Here is a 7632-nt window from a genome sequence, read left to right as displayed (position 1 = left end):
CTTTATTCCACCATAGCCTACCCGTCATTTTTATGCAGCGGTTTTAGTGCCATATAGTCCTCTTGGGCTTGGTGCCAGTCCTTATTACTTACTTACTTCTTCTCTCTCTCTCTCTCTCTCTCTCTCTCTCTCTCTCTCGCTCTCTCTGCCGATGCTGGAGTTTGAATATAAAGTGTTACTGTACTGATAGTTTCCACTGAAGATTTAAGTGTCTTGTTGATATTAAAAAAAAAAAAGACAAGGCAGATTGGTAGGTAGATAGTCAGGCTGGCAGGTAGACATAGGCAGGCAGGTAGGTAGGCAGACAGGTAGGCAGGCTGGCAGGTAGGCACGGGCAGGCAGGTAGGTAGGCAGACAGGTAGGCAGGCAAACATGCAGCTAGGTAGGCTGGCGATTGGGAGGCTGGTAGGTAGACAGGCAGATAGGCAGGCAGGCAGGCAAGCAGACTGGGCAACAGACAACACACTAGACAGCAGGCTGGATAGCAGGCTGACATTACCTGTGTATACTACTACTGTTACAACTACTACTACTGCTGCTGCCACTACTACTGCTACAACAACTACTACTACTGCTGCTGCTACTGCCACCACCACCACCACCACCACTACCACCACCACGATGGTCGGGGTTGGGATGCTTGCTAGTAAAAAGGATAAATAAAAATGTATTTCAGGTGAACATCATCAACCCAGACGACTAGATTAGCGTTGGGAGTATGGAGGGTGAGAGACTAACTAGGAGAGTATGTGAGCGAAGTGGAAGGGTGGGAGAGGGAAGGGGAGACCGAGGAGGAGATGGAGGCATGGAGAAGAGAGGTGTATGAGAGAGGGGGGATGTAAGATGGGAGTATGGAGGGTAAGAGACTAACTAGGAGAGTGTATGTGGGTGAGGTGGAGGGGGAAGAGGGAGGAGGAGACCGAAGAAGAGATAGAGGGATGGAGGAGAGAGGTATATGAGACAGGGGGTCAAAATTCAAAGTATGGAGGGTGAGAGACTAGCTAGGAGAGTGTATGTGAGTGAGGTGGAGGGTGGAGAGGGAGGCGGAGACCGAGGAGGAGATGGTGGAATGGAGGAGAGCGGTAGGATAGGGCCTATAAGAGAGAGCGGGGGATGTAACTTGGGAGTATGGAGGGTGAGAGACTAACTAGGAGTGTATGTGAGTGAGATGGAGGGGGGAGAGGGAGGGGGAGACCAAAGAAGAGATGGAGGGATGGAGTAGAGAGGTACATAAACGGGGGGGTGTAAGATTGGGGGAGGGTAGCGACATGGCAGGGGACAGGGTGACATAGAGACGATTTGTTTGTGGCCACTCCTTACGCAAATGAAGGCGTCTGACTATAGATGGATATATAGATAGGAATAATACTAAAGGTAAACATTAATCAGCATAATAAAAACAAGTATTTTATCTCGACCTAGAGAAGCTTCGAATCCCGTCAGTCACCCTCTAACCGTGAGAGGGGAAGGACGCTCGAGCTGTGTGTCTATTCTCAGTGTTGATACGACTTCCTGCAGAGCAGCGGTGATGGCAGCAACACCTGTTCTTCCCACGCCTTCTTCACCCGCCTCGGCCTTCGACCCGTTGAGGGGGGCCACCACAGGCAGGGAGCAGTCGCCACAAGCCGATACCATACAACGAACGAACGAGTGTTGATAGTGTTTCAACAGCTTGCCCATCTTGCCGAGACGAACAAAGGTGAGGCAGGATATTGTTCATCAGTTCTTTGATACTGCCTGTTCTTTCAGTTGAACCATCTATCAATCTACAGTATTGCCACACGCCTTAATTACGTAAGGGGTGGCCACAATCTAATCGCCTCCTTGTCGATCTCGACCCCACCAGTTCACTGCCCTGCTCCGAGCTCACACCGCCCTCTCTCATATACCTCTCCACTCTATCGGAGAGCGACGAACCATGGAAGTGTGTGGACGTCCAGATCCCGTTCCTGCTGCAACCTCTCCTGCTGTTGCTCACGACCCGTTGAAGGGGGCAGACAGCAGGCCTCGGCCTTCTGCGACCCAGATGAAGATCAGAGATGCTGTGGTTTGGTTTAACGTTCGGGCGGGGTACGGTTTTATCAAACGCCACGATGCTGGTGTTGATATTTTCGTGCACCGTCAGGCGATTGCTAAACCAAATCCACGGCATCTCCAGCGCTCCCTAGGCGATGGCGAGACGGTGGAGTTTGTCCTCTTTGGAACGCCCAAGGGTCCTGAGGCTAGGGACGTCACCGGACCGGGAGGGGCTGCCGTGCAGGGCTCTGCCTATGCACGGCGGCGTCCCACGGTTTGGCGGCACCAGCCCAGGGATCAGGGGTGTTCAGGGGAGGTAAGCACCGTCGTCGAGATGTGCATCGCGACGGTGAAGGCTTTTTGTGGGGGTGATAAGGGGGCTTTGCGTGTTCTCCTTCCAAAGATCTTCAAGGAGAATGGGCTGCCTAACCTTATCATCCCCGAGTGCTTCGTCCGTGATGTACATACAGTCCCTCGCCGACGGGAGCGCCAGGCTCGTAAGCCTCGTCCAGCTATTCCTCGCCAGACTCCGAGGAAGAGGCTTAGGCTGGAGGCCCCCCTCAACCGAAGGACGACCTCTCAAGTTGACGACCCGGCCCCGGCCCCGGTTAACGATACGGCTACGACCACGGCGGAAGTACACCAGCAGCCAGCAATGTCTGAGGAGGAGCGAGACTCGTCTGCCACCGCCTCCATGGCCGAGGCGTCGACCGGCTCCTCGGCCGAGGAGGAAGTCGGGGAGTCCACTACTCCTCAGACAGAGGAGGGCACCCCATCTCGCCCTCCTATTATCGACCTTAAGGATCGGCTAGACGTAGCCTCCTATAGACACCTTCTGCCTCTCAGCGCTCACACCCGATCGTACCAGCTCGGAGCAACAACATTCTACGATCTGCTCCGGGCTGACGATCGGGGTGAGAACATAAGACCTGTGCTGATTGTCAGGGGGGAGGAGGTGCGTCTAGCCGATCTTAGAGCATTTTATCACATGCTGCCACCTCGGCCGGCCCCCTAGATCGGCGGTGTGCGCGGTGAGAGAGTGACCAGTACTTTCATCATAAAACTCGGCTGGCCTAATACCCCGAATAGAGGGTGATGGCCATTAAGCCAAAAACAAACAAAAACCACTCTATCCTTCCATCTCATCCTTGGCCTCGCCCTCCATCTCCGCCCCTCCACCTCACATACACTCTTCTCGTCAGTCTCACTCTCTCCATCCTCTCCACATGGCCAAACCACCTTAATGTGTTTCTCCTAACCAATCTTTATTGGTGTGAAAAGTGGTGTGGAAATAAGTTATCTGAGAGGAATGTGGAGCTACGTGGAGAGACAGACAGGCTGACAGGGTTGCCTCTCCGTGGAAATCGTCTGCTGATGTGGAAAAACAAATAAGCGACGGACCTGCACGTGGGAAAAATTACACGCTACCCATTTACAGAGCCGAGGAGAGGAGGGGGGGGGGGAGTGTCAGCTGGGGATAATGCCATATGCCGCGCCCTCCAAGATAGTGTTAAGGTGGGAAGGAGAGGCAGAGAGGGAGGGAAGGAGAGGCAGAGAGGGTGGAAAGGAGAGGCAGAGAGGGAGGGAAGGAGAGGCAGAGAGGGAGGGAAGGAGAGGCAGAGAGGGAGGGAAGGAGAGGCAGAGAGGGAGGGAAGGAGAGGCAGAGAGGGTGGAAAGGAGAGGCAGAGAGGGAGGGAAGGAGAGGCAGAGAGGGTGGGAAGGAGAGGGAGAGAGGGAGGGAGAAATTGAGAAGGAGGGATGAGGGAGGGAGGGAGGGATGTGAGGCAGGAGGGAGGAGAGAGAAGAGGGAGGGAGTACAAAGGAATACAAAGAACAGCAAACAGCAACAGACCCTATGATCCTTTCGAGGCTTTTTGTTACAGAGTAGACTATGACTACGAGATCTAATTCTACATGCTGATGGATAAGGACAGTAAAGCAAGAAGGAGGAAACTACAACATAGCGTAGTTCACTGTATAACCACATTGAGTTCTAAAGCAAATATATAAAAACAAGTAGGAATAGTTCTATGTAAACAGTAAAACAAAGCTGTGCATAACACTTAGCGTACAGAGTTGTGTATTACTGTATCTTTAAGCCTTATTGGACATGTGGAGAGAATAGGGAATGAAAGACTGACTAAGAGGGTGTACAGTATGTAGGTGAAGTGGAGGGAGGGAGAGGGAGGGGGAGACCGAGGATGAGGTGGAGGGATGGAGTTGAGAGGTAAATGAGAGGGGGGTGTGAGCTGGGAGCAAGGCAATGAAATGGCGGGGGACAGGGCTACATGGAGGCGATTTGTTTGCGGCCACCTCTTGCGGGATTAAGGAGTCTGGCAATAGATAGACAGATAGACAGGGATGTGAAGAACCGCTCACCCTCCATCTTCTTATGTAACAACTTCCTGTAGACTAATCAATCCATCAGAAATGCATCTACATAAACAAACACATACTAAATAGTTTTCCTCGCTGTCTTTACATATACTATAATTTCCTGGTATTTATTATCGTTGTTTTATAGAGGGAGGGGAAGGTGGCATATCTCACTAGGATCCTTTGGGCAGTCCTTCATTTATGCAACAGGTCAGCTCTGGAACTGTCTCCCTCTGTCTGTATTTCTTACATCCTATGATTTCCAGTCTTTCAAACGCAGTGTGTCCAGGCATCTCGAAATGAAAGGATCTTGAATTTGGCTCTCCTTTGTATTGTTTTTTTTTTTCTTTGAAGGAACGGTTTTCCGGCTCCTGGCCTTTGGTTCCTTCTTCCTTGCATAAAAAAGAAATGAGAGGAGCATGTGGAGTTACATGGAGAAACAGACTGACAAATGAGGAAGTGAAGGAGCGTTGTGGTGTGGATGTGGATGTGATAGGAAGCGTTAGGAGAAACACACTGAGGTGGTTTGGCCATGTGGAGAGGATGGAGAGTGAGAGACTGACGAGGAGAGTGTATGTGAGTGAGGTGGAGAGGGTGAGAGGGAGGGGAAGGCCAAGGATGATATGAAGGGATGGAGTGGAGAGGTATATGGGAAAGGGGTGTGTGAGCTGGGAGCAGGGCAGTGAAATGGCGGGGGACAGGACGACATGGAGGCGATTTGTTTATGGTCACTCCTTGCAGGATTGAGGCATCTGGCAATAGATAGATAGATAGACAGTTATTCGTCCTATCTATCTATCGCCAGTCTCCAGAATCCCGTATCTATCCATCTATCTGTCTATCGCCAGACGCCGTAATCCTGTACCTATCCATCTATCGCCAGCCGCCATAATCTCATATCCATCCATCTTTCTATCTATCTATCGCCAGACGCCATAATTCATTACCTGTCAGTCTATCGACAGACGCCATAATCCCGTAGCTATCCATCTATCTATCTATCTATTTATCACCAGACGCCAAAATCCCCTATCTATCCATCTGTCTATCTATCGCCAGACGCCATAATCCCATATCTATCTATCGCCAGACGGTATAATCCCTCATCTATCTATATATTTATCTATCTATATATCGCCAGACGCCATAATTCCGTATCTATCTATCGCCAGACGCCTTAATCCCGTACCTATCTATCTACAGTATCTAACGCCAGACGCCATAATCCGGCAAGGGGTGGCCGTTTGTCTCTTGAGTTAGTTGTTTTACGGGGAGGGGCACTAACCCTCCGCCAACCCACTTGTTGACACTTAAGGAACACGTATGGGTTGGTTATATGGTTACCAACCAGCGTTGTAAATGGTTTCCTGGCTTACAGGAAACCATTAGGCTTGTCACTCAATGTAAGGCCACCTGAAAAGGAAAGAGGAGTAACAAAAAGTGACAGGAAAGATGGGAGAAATAGGAAGAGAGGAGGACAGACAGAGAAAAAGAATGATAAAGGTGAAGGAAGAAATAGGCAGCACTACATCAAGTGAGTGGATGCTGGTGAGAAATAGAAAGAGAGGAGAGCAGACACAGAAAAAGAATGATAGAGGTAAAGGAAGAAGTAGGCAGTACTACATCAGGTGAGTGGATGATGGTCGCCACCTTGGAATCATATCCATTAATCCTTGAAGTAGTCGGCCACCTCCGATATTTTGCTCAGTTGCCGCTGTGTTGGTCTCTTCATTACCGTATGTGTTGTGTCTTTGGCCTTCTCATGTTTACATTGAGTGCGGTAGGTTCCTCGTGCTCCATTACCTGTATGGTTTTGCTGAGTGACATGTCTTGGTGGTGTGGGGTAGCCAGATAATGTCACTCATCATATCATCAGTCAGACCTTGCCCCGGTGTTCTTTTGGCCCCTTGCACTGGTACCCTAAGTGCACCAGTGAAGGGTGTTGCCAGGACTGACGTGTGCACGGGTGCTTAGCGTCACCCGCGTTGGATGGCTGCCACAGACGCTGCCCCTCACTGACACTATGTTTATTATCATATCCTCTCAGTGGCAACACTTCCACAATGGCTGGAGTGTCGTTAATCACTTTTACTGTCGTGTGGCATCTACAGTATAAGTGCCATGTCCAGGCCAGTTGTACGGTACTATTATCGCTTCGTTTTTCGTCTCGTTTCGTTTATAAACGCTCCAACCTGTTTACATGCATTGCCTTAGTCACCTACTGGCGGCTCTCCATGACGCTCGATCTCTGGCAGCCTCCTTATTCAGTCCCTTATCCATGAGGTCGCACCCAATGACTTCGCCCCGGTTTTTTTTTTTTCGGTCTGCTTCTCGCATCCCTAACTCTAATGTTCACATTTCTCACTTTCTGCACCCAACTGTCATCCCCCATCCTCTCCACATGCCCAAACCATCTCAATCTACCCTTCTTCATCACATCAATACACTCCAGTCCCATCCATTCTCCCAAACCATCTCAATCTATCCCTCCTCATCACCACACCAATACACTCCACTCCCATCCTTCCTACCAAACCATCTCAATCTACCCCTCCTCATCACACCACCAGTACACTCCAGTCCAATCCTACCTCTCAATTCTTCCGTCACAAACTTAGCCCCCCTCTCCTCCCCCAGGCCTCACACTCAGGGACGCACTACACATCCACCTAATCACTGTCATTTCTGTACGTTTGAGTCTGTGAATATCCTCTCTTTTTACTGCCCAGGTCTCACTACCATACAGCATTACACTCCTAACACATGCCATATACAAAGACCCCTTAGCACGTAGGGAGAGACCTCTCAGTGTCAGGAGAGGCAACAGCTTCCTGAACTTCTTCCAACCACTGCTCACTCTAGCCACAGAGCTGCTCCAGCCCCACCTCCAGCACATAACATGTGTCCCAGATAACAAAACTCTTCCACACACTCAAAAGACTCACCAGAAAGTTCAGTCCTTTCACGCCTCACAATCTCCACATAATAATAATGATAATAATCATAATCATCATTATCATCATCATTATCATCATCATCATCATCATCATCATCATCCAGACCTCCTTTACCACCCTACGGCAGGGTGAGAAGTAGCAACGTCCAGACAACCTATGTTTGCCTAGTACGCTACCATTCACTCATTAGTCAAGCCCCCGGAATCCTGGCTCCATCGGGTAAACCAAAAAAATTTTCACCACGTTCTGTAGCTTCTCATATACCTATCTGATACAGTCAATT

This window comes from Coenobita brevimanus, chromosome 62, assembly GCF_032717465.1.
Source record: "Coenobita brevimanus isolate Jiangsu-jjx chromosome 62, ASM3271746v2, whole genome shotgun sequence".
In the NCBI taxonomy this organism is placed as follows: Eukaryota; Metazoa; Arthropoda; class Malacostraca; order Decapoda; family Coenobitidae; genus Coenobita; species Coenobita brevimanus.
Note: the sequence above shows the minus strand (reverse complement) of the source record.